General features: G+C 41.6%; 1 protein-coding gene across 1 annotated transcript in view; it reads right to left on the bottom strand.

Annotated features, from left to right (window-relative positions):
* Nucleotides 1-13,620, bottom strand: part of gabbr2 (gamma-aminobutyric acid (GABA) B receptor, 2) — a 911,705-nt gene that overhangs the window by 222,411 nt on the left and 675,674 nt on the right. The window lies entirely within an intron of this gene.

Genomic DNA, 13,620 nt, shown 5'->3' on the forward strand with positions numbered 1-13,620 from the left:
ATCACTGCATTTATTACTCATTTGGCTGGCTACGCTCATTTAATACGTTCCTGTTTAGTAAGATGAATTTATATACCAATCAGTTATTATTATTTAATCACACAAATTCATTAACATAAATAACTGAATTTTATGTAAAATGAAATTCAAAAAGTAAAATTTGGACTGATTAAAAGTTATTGTTCATTTATCAGTTTGACAGTTTTGGTAGATAATAAAGCAGGTCAGATGCTGGGTCAGGAGGCTGAAAGAAATTAACAGGAGATCTTCACATTTTCAGACATGATAGATGTCAGTTAAGCTAAGGCCATTATGAACAGATGGCAGCCTCCCAGGTCAGGTTCTCATTTCATGCTTGCTCCCACTATAACCCTCTGGTTAACCACTTGGGTCTGATTAGATGCAGTGGACAGTGGTAGGATGGCAAAACAATAGTTGTTAATGAAATATCAATTCAAATAGATGTACTATAGGCACCAATAGTAATGTATAAACTGGTATGGATGCAGGGAAGGGTATCTATAAATGATGAAAGAGTAAAGCAAACAGCTGGCACAGAAATTAATGAAATGCTACACATAGTTTTGAATGTTAAACTGGAAAAAGTATGCTCTTAAAATAACAGTGTCTGCAGTGTTTTGATCAAGACTGAACTTAAACAAAACACATTGTTATTGTACATTTGGAATTCACAGACTGACAACTCGAGAACTGACATTCACTCATAATCTGTAAGTAAGGAAAGTACAATAAACACTTTAAATGTTTATCTATCCTTTCAATTTTAATACAACAACTTGCATGCTTAATTCATCGTGTGTGTCTGTGTTTGTACGGTAGTGTGAAGACGCAGGTGTTGATTCATAGAAATTGTTCTGAAATAGTGATCTGAATGGGCATTATCTTTCTGAAAATACTGCACCATTGGTCTTGAATCATTATTCAAGAAATAAAGGTGCGGTAAGACTCAGGTTCAGGATTCTGCCTCCCAAAACACCTTCAACTTTTGTGATATAAATAAAGTGATCCCAATTAGAAAAAGCAGAGATCATTGTATAGTTCTAAGTTTATGAAAAAGAAAAATGAATACATGATGTACGAAAGTGAAATGTTGGACCAGTTGCCGTCATGTACAAGCCTTATATCTTGTGGTAGTTAAAACAAACTTAGGAATAAAGTGCACGTGAGAGGACTTCTTAGATTTATTTGTGCAACTCTGAAACTCACTATACAATATATGTTGTGATGGATGGCCGGCTAAATATTCCGGCCCACACCTCCAGGCCGCCAGGTGGAGCTCTCCCAACAGCGTGGAGGTTCCCCGAAGTCCAGCAGGGCCTTATGGACCTTGTAGTTTGTATGCGCAGCCCTGCTGGATACCGTGGGGGCCACCGGGAGCCGCTGTAGGGAGGCTCAAGGACGTATACGTGCCCTAAAACGCGGACGTGCGTCATGATCACATGACAGGAAGGAACGACGTGCTTCCAGGTTGAAGAAAAGGACTTTTTAATCTGACCCGGAAGTGATAAGGAATCATGGACTGTAGGATTGGAACCACTTCCGGGTCAGGGGTTATAAAGGACTCTGGGAAACACCAGACGAGTGAGCTGAGCTGGGTGGAAGGGTGGCAACACGTCTGGGAGTGGAGGATTGATTAGTGATTGATTATTGTTTATTTATATGAGTATTGTGGAGTGTATGGTGCTTTGTGCACTGTTTATTGATAAAATAAACTCATATTGGACTTTTATCTGGTGTCTGGCATCTCGAACAAGGGTTCAAGGGGTCGACAGTGCCTCTATCATTCACAATGTGTAACGATGTAGTGACTAGTAGTTATCAGCTACTCCATACTAATCATGTCCCTAGCACACATAAAGTATGCAGTCTAACGCCATATATTGCAGAGGTGTCTACCAATTCCAAAGAATTACACAGGGTAGGGGATGTGGACCCATAGTAGTGGACATTTTATTTCAAAAAACTATCACTTCTTTCAGAATTTACTGTTGCAGTATGATTATTATTGACTACTGACTGACTGCGAACAAGTTGATTTGATGTAAATGAATTTGCTCTGACGTTGACTTCAGTACTAGCACATGTATAATGCATCCGCTCATAGAGAGCTCACTTTACATGAACACGTATGCTGAGGCATGATGTTACATGAATGATGCACACAAAACAGTAGTAAGCAAGCAAAATGAAGAATCTGATTGATACAGAGGTATCAGGTACGGCAAAACACAGTAAAACTGGGTCATGTAAGGTAATAGATTTTTCTTTTTACTTATTTTTACCTCATAGGTAACACATTAATTTGGCTTAATAGCACCCTAAAGATACCACAATTGACATAAGCAGTATCTGACTGATACGGAGGTACCAAACATACTTGTTTACCTATCCAGGAAAACTGTCTGTCATGTAAAGGAATGGATATGTGTTAGAAGATGAATTGATATATGGCATATATCAAAATAAGGAAATACTGTATATATTTGACTGGAATATTCAAACCAATATACATAGTGTAACAATAGTGCTTTATAGCACCCGACACATACACACAGAGGCACGTATAAAATAACACACCTGTGGGGCACGTCTTCCCTGTGAACCCCACAGGCAATACACAGTCCCAAAAGCACTTAACACAACCCAAAACATGCCCTTCTGGCACCACCACTCCTCCCTTGAAGCTTCATCCTCTCCTTCCGACTCTGGCCACTGAGTGGTGGTGGCTGGTCCCTTTTATAGCCCATACGGAAGTGTTCCAGGTGCTTGACCACCTGGTTCCAATTGCACTTCTGGGTGGGGCTGAAGATTTGTCCAGCTGGGCTGTAGAATCCATGCAGCACCCCCGGCGGCCACCCCAGCTCCCAACTGGGCTGTGGAGGACTCCATCTCCCATGGAGCCATGTGGGAAACTGAGGCACCATCGTCAGCCAGGGAGGATACCACCAAGCGTCCTGGGGGAGGTACTGAGACGCCTGTGGTTGCTCCCCCGGAACATATGTAGAAGGGGCATGGGACCCGACCACCCACCACAATAGTCAAACCAATTTATTCAACTTTCAGTAAATATAAAAATAGATAACATTATGCATATATACATATTGCCACATGCACAAGATTTTTGTGTTTCTTATGGGTCTGAGGAGAAACTGAACGATTGAAATGGCTTAGAAGACTGCACAGAAACTCATATGCCTTCCTCTTCTGCCCTCAGCATTGAAAAAAACAACAATTTCAAGGACCCGTGATGTCACCACTAGCTCTCATGTTTCCTAGGCATTTATATATTTATATATAAACACACAGTATATGTATATACACAATAGTATGAATAAAATAATGAACTGTATAAGAATCAAATGCATATATTTTCAAACTCAAGTCAGCTTGCCCTATGTCTCTATAGAGTTTTATTGAGTTTTACCTTACTTATGCAGGAGTGTAAGGAATCTAGCCCTAGATGTAGTAGCGAAGGAGAGAATTAAAACAAAACTCAGTGCCATTATGAACAACACTGCATATCCTCTCTCTGACGCACTGACACTGAGGACTTTCAGCCAACAGATTATTCAGCAGAAGTGTGTCAAGAGATGTGATTGGGGATCCTTTATATGAACAGCAAAGCATCTAGCATAATGCCTCATGGGACTGGGACCGCCAAGTCAGAAGATTTTTCTTTGTAATTTTCTTCCTTATTAGTAATTCTGGTGTGTGTTCGGAATATAGTGTGTGTGTGTATATGTATGTATGTGTATATATATATTATTTATGTAAAGTGTTTCTGTGAAAAGCCAAATTTCCCCCTCAGAACAAATAAAGTTCTATCTACTTTGAGAATGCACTGAATATTTTAATTAAATATACAGAATTAACATACACAGAAACTAAGCTAATGGGGGCGGTATTTTTAACTCTACTGTATGTTATGTCCAGTTGCGGCTCGTAGCTAAAATTAGTGGGGGTGCTGCTCCAGAACATTTTTAGCCTTTGTTTTAAAATTGTGTAAAAGGAAACAAACATGTATAAAAAGAAAATTTATTCAGAAACCGAAAAAAAAATGAATCAAATAGAATAGCTGGAAGCAGGATAATAATCTAATTCTACACTTTATCACATTCAAGAATATGGTACACGGTTTTTAAGCACAACACATGCGGAGTAAAAAAAAAAAAAAAAAAAAAAAACACTACCTTCCACCAGCACGCCAGGGTCGGCACTGCGGGAGCGACAGTGACAGTGACAGCGCTCTCTCTCCCTCGCAGCCCCGCGTGCAGCTTCCTATGTGCGCATGCGCACAACAGCCAAACACCACGCCACCGGAACTGTGAAGCGCACAGTTCCATATAAAGATTTTTGTATCTTTTTCATAAACTGGGGGATGGCTACTAACATTAAGCTTAAGAATTATATATTGTACAAGTATAAAGAAAGAATTAAAGAAAAAAGGACTCATTATATTAAATGCTATCGATAATATCAAGTGGAAATAGGGGGTGCTGCAGTTCCACAGTGCCTATACGCAAGCCGCCACTGGTTATGTCAATGCTCTGATCCTTTTATTATTGTTTACATAGGGTGAGCCAAAAAGAAGTACCACATTTCAAACATTGATTCTACAAAAATGCTACAAGATAAAATACATGTCATTATGACAAAAGAAAGGGTATACAAAATAGATTTTTTCACGGTGTTTTAAAAATGATGTCTTCAAGGTGGTGTCCATCATTAGCGATACACTCTTCGAGACGATTTCTGAATGCTCGCATGACTTGTTCGGCCATTTCAAGGGGAATAGCGGCGATTTTGTGGCGAATAGCGTCCTTGAGGGCTTCAAGGTTTTGAGGTTGGTGTGTGTATACCTTCGATATGAGATAGCCCCACAAGAAGAAATCGTATGGAGGGAGATCAGGCGAACGTGAAGGCCACCTGACATCGCCGCGCAGGGATATCAGCTTCCCTAGAAACATCCCCCACAAAACTTGCAAGGATCTCTGTGCCATATGAGCTGTTACTACATCCTGTTGAAACCAGGTATCCACCACCTCCAGTTTCTTCCAAAAGTTCTCTAGCATTTCAATGTAACATTCTGAAGTGATGGTGACCATTGCTCCACCATCCTCAAGAAAGTAACGGCCTACAATGCCAAATTCTGCAACGGCGTACCAAACTGTAACATTCTCACCGTGCAGAGGCCTCTGATGAAGTTCCCAAGGGTTGGCTTCAGCCCAATAGTGAAAATTTTGCTTATTTACGCAACCATTCAAATGGAAATGTGCCTCGTTGCTGCACAATAACGATGGCATCTCGATGAACGGTTTGAAGAATGTTCAAGCACAACACTCAACGGCTCTCCCAGTCTCTCTCAATGAGTTCCTGCACTACCATCATTTTGTACGGATGAAAATTAAGGTCCTCATGCAAAATCCTCCTCAAAGACGTGTTGGAAATGCCTAAGGCAGAAGAATGTTTGTGCGCTAAACGTCTAGGAGACTGCAAAATTGATGCCCTTACAGCTTGGATGTTTTCAGGCGTTTGAACGGGCTGGAGATTTTCTGTTCCATGTTGTAACCATCTGAAAAATTGTTTTCCAGTTTGGGATGTCACTGTTAGGAGGAATGCTGAAGTGCGTTTGGAAGGTGTGTTGCGTAGTGATGACACCTGATGATGGATTCTTTGTTTTTGAAGAACACTTCAAGCAGTGAAAGCACCGTGCACACTGGACCAAGGCATGTTGCTCACTGAAAACTACAAGGGATTGCATATCAAAAGACCCCCACTCCAACCCACTCGGCTGCCTCTACCTTGCGCAATGACCTTAAGAAATGTGGTACTTCATTTTGGCTGACCCTGTATTAACCTTTTAAAGCCATTGAATTGGCCAGTGAAGCAGATGTGACAGACTGCTGTCTTCTGTACATGCTTCGGTAACGTAATCCAAATGCTGCAGTGCCTGCTATTATTAACAATCTCTTCTTTTCCCTTTAAGAACAAAACGTAATACATCAGTAAAACAGAAAGTTGTATAAGCTAAGAGTATCAATACCAGGAGATATGCCCTAACATCATGTTATAAAATATGAGTTTATTATTTTGGATACGAGGCTCCAACTAAATAGCAGTTTAGACTGAAACATAGTTCTAATAGCAGGAGCTACCATTACAGCCAAATTGTCCCTGTTAAGCTGAAGTCCCTCTGTGCTCTCTTGGGTTTAAATTAGAAACTTTACCAGTTTTCCATAGTCTAAAGTGAAGGTAACTGGTGGATTGATGTCTCTAAATAGGCTCAGTATGAGGGTGTGTGGACTGGGAGCCTGCTGAGACAGGCTTGGCCCCTATTTGACTCTGACCCAGATAGAAGGAGTAAAGATAATTGATAAGTGCATATGTTTTACATATAGTACAGAGAATTGGACAGAGCCTGGAGTATACCACTGAAAATCCCAGACTACTTAAAAATCTATGGAACACATCAGAAACAGAGCAACAAAGAACGAGCCAATTGAGAGTTAAAGTAGGAGTTAAAAGTTACAAGAAGAAAAGAGAAAGGAGTTACTGTACCAGGCAGAGATGGCTTCTTTGAAGATTACTTTATGACAGTGGCTTTCAAAACTCCACGCTGAGGGGCCCCCTGTGGATGCCTGCTTTTATTTAAGCCAGTTTCAGTATTAGAGGCGAGAGCCTTCTTTAACTGAATTTGCTACTTAATGTCTTTCTTCCTGCTCCAGTACACCAAACTTTCATTTTTTTCTAAAATGTTTGAAAAGATGTGAACAGCAGTCATAGTCTTTAGTACATAGGGGTCACGATTGCATTTGCTTTCTTTTTTTCCTTGACTTAAATCAATTTCAACAATTGTTTGCTAATATTTTGCCTTGCAGGTTATTCCTTCTAACAGGCAATTAACAAGGAGCAAAAGCAAGGATGGCAGTCTGTGTGCTTTTGAAACCATACACAGTGGAGAACTGCAGTAAAACATCCATCCATCCATCCATTATCCAACCCGCTATATCTTAACTACAGAGTCACGGGGGTCTGCTGGAGCCAATCCCAGCCAACACAGGGTGCAAGGCAGGAAACAAACCCCGGGCAGGGTGCCAGCCCACCGCAGGGTGTGCACACACACACACACACACCAAGCACACACTAGGGACAATTTAGGATCACCAATGCACCTAACCTGCATGTCTTTGGACTGTGGAAGGAAACCCACGCAGACACGGGGAGAACATGCAAACTCCACGCAGGGAGGACCCGGGAAGCGAACCCAGGTCTCCTAACTGCGAGGCAGCAGCACTACCCACTGTGCCATGCGGTAAAACAGCAACTGTTAAAATTTCCTTTTCACCCCATAGGAGGATTCTTCTTGGCCATGCCGCAAATAAATCTTAGATTCTGTACATTTCAAGACCATCTGAAGCGTCCTCTAGGAAATCCCTTATACACTATATGAATCTGCAGCCATCAGAATGAAAGCCTTGTGTAACAAACACCCAACAAAGCTAACTTTGCACCATAAACCCTCTTACTGTATCAGAATATTTGAGAAGGTGTGCCCTATCTCTACTTGCATTACCATGTTTTTGATGTCAAGAGGTTTCACATACCAGGTGAGTCAATTAATACCATTATTTACTACTAGCTGTACCCCGCAGCTCTGCCCATATAGTAGTGAAACAGGACAAACTTAAAAATCCATTAAAAAAATGTAATTCTGGCCAAGCAGAAGGTAGGTATGATCCACTGTCAAACGTTGGCACTGTATCTGATTGTGTTCTGCTCTGATGGGAGAGTGTCCCCCGTGTGGGAAGAAAAGCATGTGGCTGTGATATCTCTGCCAATCAGCAGCTACCCTCTAAAACACACGTAGCTCTGATGTCTCTCTCTCTCTAAAAAACGTCAAACGTTACTCCTTAATAATCTGTAGATGATAACGTTTGTTGAACAAACAGGTATCGCTAGCTAAGCAGAGCAGAGCTAAAGTACACTCCAACACGTGGAGAGAGGCACACTGATTCAAACGGAAGCCATCCCCCATCTCAGATTCGAGCTAATAATTCAGTACCACAAGCAAACTGATACTTAGCGTGATGAGAGAAGTCGCAAAGTCAATTGAAATTTTCAAGCAAATTGTAGAAAAAAACCCAGATTTAAATCCGTTAAGTAGTTCTCTTGTGAAAAGCAGACAGACATACAGAAGTTGGATTTTATATTATATATATATATATATATATATATATATATATATATATATATATATATCTATATATATAAATATATAAAAAGATATAATATATATATATATATATATACACACTAGGGGGTGAAGACCAAGGAGACGCGGTTGCTCCTCTGAAATCCCCTCTTAAACAGTGATACTATGGGAAACAAATACAGTTTTTTTTTACCACCTCTTTGCTCGATCAGCTGCTGGCTTGCTGCTGCTGCCATGCCGTGTGAGCTGCATCTTGCACAGTACTTTGAACATTTTAAAGCCTGTACAGCAGCTGTCCTACTCTTTGTCTTTTATTTCCGACCCTGGGAGTGTGTAAATCTCTTGGCACTCTTGGTTAAGTCTTGTCTTGCGGGACGTGAGTTCTTGGTATTTTTTAGTTTATAATTAAAAAAACGGAATAAGAATATGAAAATCTTACAACATCACATTAAAGTTCAATAAATTCTGAAAAGAATGATACTAAACATATATATGTAGGTTTTAAAATAAGCCCAATTTAAAGCGTGACAAAAAACGTGCCATAAAAAATTACATAATATTGTTACACAAAATCGTTGCACTTTTAGACTTAGGATTTTATATATAGAGAGTATATATATATATATATATATATATATATATATATATATATATATATATATATATATATATATATATATATATATATATATTGTCACACACGTGTGTTTAGTAGACAGCTAAAGGGCTTAAATACATGTGATTCCATGCCAGACCAGGGGGTGACGAAGTGCACTAATTTTCCCTCTCGATCTTTTGCAGACCATTCTAGGGAAATCCCGCCCGGCTCTGGGGCAGCCAATGGCATAACTTCCGGTATTGATGACATCACTTCTGCTACTGGCCTTTAAAGCTGCCATCTTGTCTCCTGAGAGTCATTTCTGTTTTGGACTCAGTTGAATGAACATGTCTTTGATATTAAATCAGTTTTGCAGCCAGGAACAATTATACGTGTGGCTGCCCCAAACCTTCTCAATGTTTTATGGTTGTTGTTCTGACAATATATATATATATATATAGATGACAGGTGCTCTTCATGGGCACTCGTTCATGACTGATGAAGGCTCTACAATCAGAACATTAGTTTACAATTAATCTATAAATACTGTTTTCTTTCACATTGAACAATCACAGACGTTGACAAACTGTGTTTTGACTTACTTGAACAAAAACAACATTTTTACTTCGGTTCTTGTGAATTCAGCAGATTTTCTTTTTTTGTCAGTGAGAAGCAATGACAAGTTTATGTAGTATAAATCCTGATTTTTGTTTTGCTTTTCTGCATTAGTCTTTGCAATTACTGTGAGCCAGACCTCTGCAACTGTATGCAGTTTGAAATTATGTCTTCTTGTCATACTGTTGTTTTTGGCAGAGGCTTCAAGAGGTCAAGCGTTTGCAGCCTTGTGATGTTTTTTCGGTTTGTTTAACTTGACATGAATCTTAGGGTTAATGGAAGCTGTAAGGTTCAAGCTGTTACATTCTGCAATATGAGCCTTTATGTCAGACTAGGAAAGAAGAATTTCTGTAAGCAACAATGTAGACTAATCCGGAAAGAATAAAGTAAAAATAATACTGGGTTAAGACGTATTAAAACCAGAATGTCAGCTGTTAGATTGGATAAACAACAGAGGTCCACCATATATTATATGGAATGATATTAATTTGCCATGTGAAAATGACAATTAAAATCAAATAAATTATCTGCACCATATTATTCTCTTGTATTATATTTTATTATTGTAAAAGATTTTTTTTATTTTAACTGAAATCTTATATTAAACAAATATTGATAAAATATAATGTTAAAAGAATTATACATTTTATATTTTGTTGACACCTCTTGGAGCATTCTGGGTTAAAATCCCATGCCTGGTCACTGTAAATGCAGTTTGTACTTTATCCCTGTGTCTGTGAAGATTATTAACTGGGGACCCTGTATAAATGTGACTGTGAGTGGGCAGAGTGATGTCCTGTTGTGTTGTCCAGAACTACTTGTACCCAGGTGTACTTTGACAATTGGCCAGACGGTGGCACTCAAGCAGCCCAAACATGACACAAGCAGATGCCAGGTCACAAGTTCCAGGTGTAGTGGTAGTGCTGCAACAAAGGGTCAATCATCCCTGGAACACCCCCTGGTGGTGCCCACAAAACCCAACAGAGCTGCTCCAAACTCCGCTTCCCTGTGGGAGTCCAAGGCACCTCTGAAATCCAGGGGTCTGCCATCTAGCATTTCGGGAGAGATAATGCCCTGAATATGCTCTCTCCCCCGATCCTTCCATAATCTTTGCATTCTGGCTGGGCAAGAGTCCTGGCCATCCGCAACAAGTCACAGCTTTTTCTCCTGATCCACTTTGAGATCTCCAGTTGGGTCTTAGCCTGTTCTGCTTTCCTTTCAGGAAGGAGCCAAACATTTGTCAAACGAGAAACACCCAGGAAAGTCCATGAAGGACTATGAAAGCCAATGGGTTCAAGAGTAACAGAGAGGTAGCTCACTAAAAACTATCATAGGGCACAGAAATTGTTGTGTTTTTGTGAAACGTGGCTAACAACTAACATCCCAGATGCTAATGTGGAACTACTCGGGTTTAGCACAGTTAGAGCGGACAGAGACGCAAATACCTGCGGGAAGCAAAAAGGAGGAGGACTCACTCTCTATGTGAACACAAGGTGGTGCAACACTGGACATGTAAACGTCAAAATCTCTACTTGCTGCAGGGACATTGAACTGTTGGCCGTAAGTCTGCATCCCTATTACTTGCCCAGATAGTTTGGACACGTCATTGTTGTTATTGTTTACATCCCTACTCGGGCAGACGTGAAGATAACGGTTGACATCATCCATTCCGCTGTTGCTAAACTACAAACGCAGCACCCTGAGCCGCTTGTGCTAATCACTGGAGACTTTAACCAAGTGACAATGGACAAAACATTACCTGCCTTCTCCCAATATGTGGATTTTAACACCCGGGGAAATAGGATTATTGACCTACTGTATGCAAACGTTAAAGACGCATACAGCGCCACCCCGCTGCCTGCGCTTGGGAAAGCAGATCATAACCTGGTTCTGCTTCAGCCTCACTACAAACCAAGAGTGAAGGAGCAACCTGCAACCACACGCTCATTCAGGAAGTGGTCCCCTGAGGCAGAGCAGGCTCTGAGAGACTGCTTTGGAACTACAGACTGGGATATCCTGCAGGGATCACATAGTGAGAACATTGAGGAGGTTGTTGACTGCACTACTGACTACATCAACTTCTGTATAGACATTGTAGTTCCAGTAAGAACAGTATATCGCTATGCTAACAACAAGCCATGGATTACAAGTGACATCAAGGGCCTTTTGAACCAGAAAAAAAGGGCTTTTAAAAGCAGTGATCAGCATGAGCTCAAGCGCATGCAAAAGGAACTCTGAGTCCAGCTCAGGGCGGCGAAGGAGCAGTACAAGAAAAAGCTGGAGCAGAAGTTGCAGAATAACAGCATGAAGGAAGTATGGAATGGGATGAAGATCATCACTGGCTGCTGCTCGAAGCGGGGTGCCACCATCGAGAGAGATGTGGAGAGAGCAAACCAGATGAACAACTTTTTTAACAGGTTTGACCACCCTAACCCACTCTCACCTCGGAGTACTGCACCCTCCACCCATCGTTCTGCTGATACCAGCATAGGAGAGAGTTTCCCCCACCCACAATTACAGCAGTGCAGGTAAGCAGAGAGGTGAGGAGACTTCGTGCCAGCAAAGCAGTGGGTCCAGATGGAGTATCGCCACGACTGCTGAAGGCCTGTGCGTTGGAGCTGGGGAGTCCTCTACAGCACATCATCAACCTGAGCCTGGAACAGGGGAGACCAAGGCATTGGAAAACATCTTGCATCACCCCAGTCCCAAAAGTATCACGTCCTAGTGAGCTGAATGACTTCAGGCCTGTCGCTCTGACGTCACATGTGATGAAGACCATGGAGCGGCTGCTGCTTCACCACCTGAGGCCACAGGTCTGTCACCCCCTCGACCCTCTGCAGTTCACATACCAGGAGAAAGTGGGAGCGGAGGATGCCATCATTTATATGCTACACCGATCCCTCTCCCACTTGGACAGAGGCAGTGGTGGTGTAAGAATTATGTTTCTGGACTTCTCTAGCACTTTCAACACCATCCAACCTCTTCTCCTTAAGGATAAGCTGACAGAGATGGGAGTAGATTCATACCTGGTGGCATGGATCGTGGACTATTTAACAGACAGACCTCAGTATGTGCGTCTCGGGAACTGCAGGTCTGACATTGTATTTTCTGCTTTCCTGCTTTCTCCGGTCCTGTTCAGCCTATATACATCGTACTTCCAATACAACTCGGAGTCCTGCCACGTGCAAAAGTTCGCTGACGACACTACTATCGTGGGCTGTATCAGGAGTGGGCAGGAGGAGGAGTATAGGAACCTAATCAAGGACTTTGTTAAATGGTGTGACTCAAACCACCTACAACTGAACACCAGCAAAACCAAGGAGCTGGTGGTGAATTTTAGGAGGACCAGGCCCCTCATGGACCCCATAATCATCAGAGGTGACTGTGTACAGAGGGTGCAGACCTATAAATACCTGGGAGTGCAGCTGGATGATAAATTGGACTAGACTGCCAATACTGATGCTCTGTGCAAGAGAGGACAGAGCCGGCTATACTTCCTTAGAAGACTGGCGTTTTTCAACATCTGAAATAAGATGCTGCAGATGTTCTATCAGACGGTTGTGGCGAGCGCCCTCTTCTACGCGGTGGTGTGCTGGAGAGGCAGCAGAAAGAAGGGGGACACCTCACACCTGGACAAACTGGTGAGGAAGGCAGGCTCTATTGTAGGCACGGAGCTGGACAGTTTGACATCTGTGGCAGAGCTACGGGCGCTGAGCAGGCTCCTGTCAATCATGGAGAATCCACTGCATCCACTAAACAGTGTCATCTCCAGACAGAGGAGCAGCTTCAGCGACAGACTGCTGTCACTGTCCTGCTCCACTGACAGACTGAGGAGATCGTTCCTAGCCCACACTATGCGACTCTTCAATTCCACTTGGGGGGGTAAATGTTAGCATTATACAAAGTTATTGTCTGTTATACCTGCATTTTTATCACTCTTTAATTTAATATTGTCTTTATCAGTATGCTGCTGCTGGAGTATGTGAATTTCCCCTTGGGATTAATAAAGTATCAATCTATTTATCTATCTATCTAGAAAGTAGATGTTGTCACTCCTGTCATTATTATATCAACAGATTATGAGCTGGGGGTCCAACCTCTGTCTTTCTGTGGATTACAAGCAGGCACTATGAATTAACTCTTGATTCAATTAGAGATACTTAATACTTTAAAA

The sequence above is a fragment of the Erpetoichthys calabaricus genome, chromosome 13, assembly GCF_900747795.2.
Source record: "Erpetoichthys calabaricus chromosome 13, fErpCal1.3, whole genome shotgun sequence".
Lineage (NCBI taxonomy): Eukaryota > Metazoa > Chordata > Cladistia > Polypteriformes > Polypteridae > Erpetoichthys > Erpetoichthys calabaricus.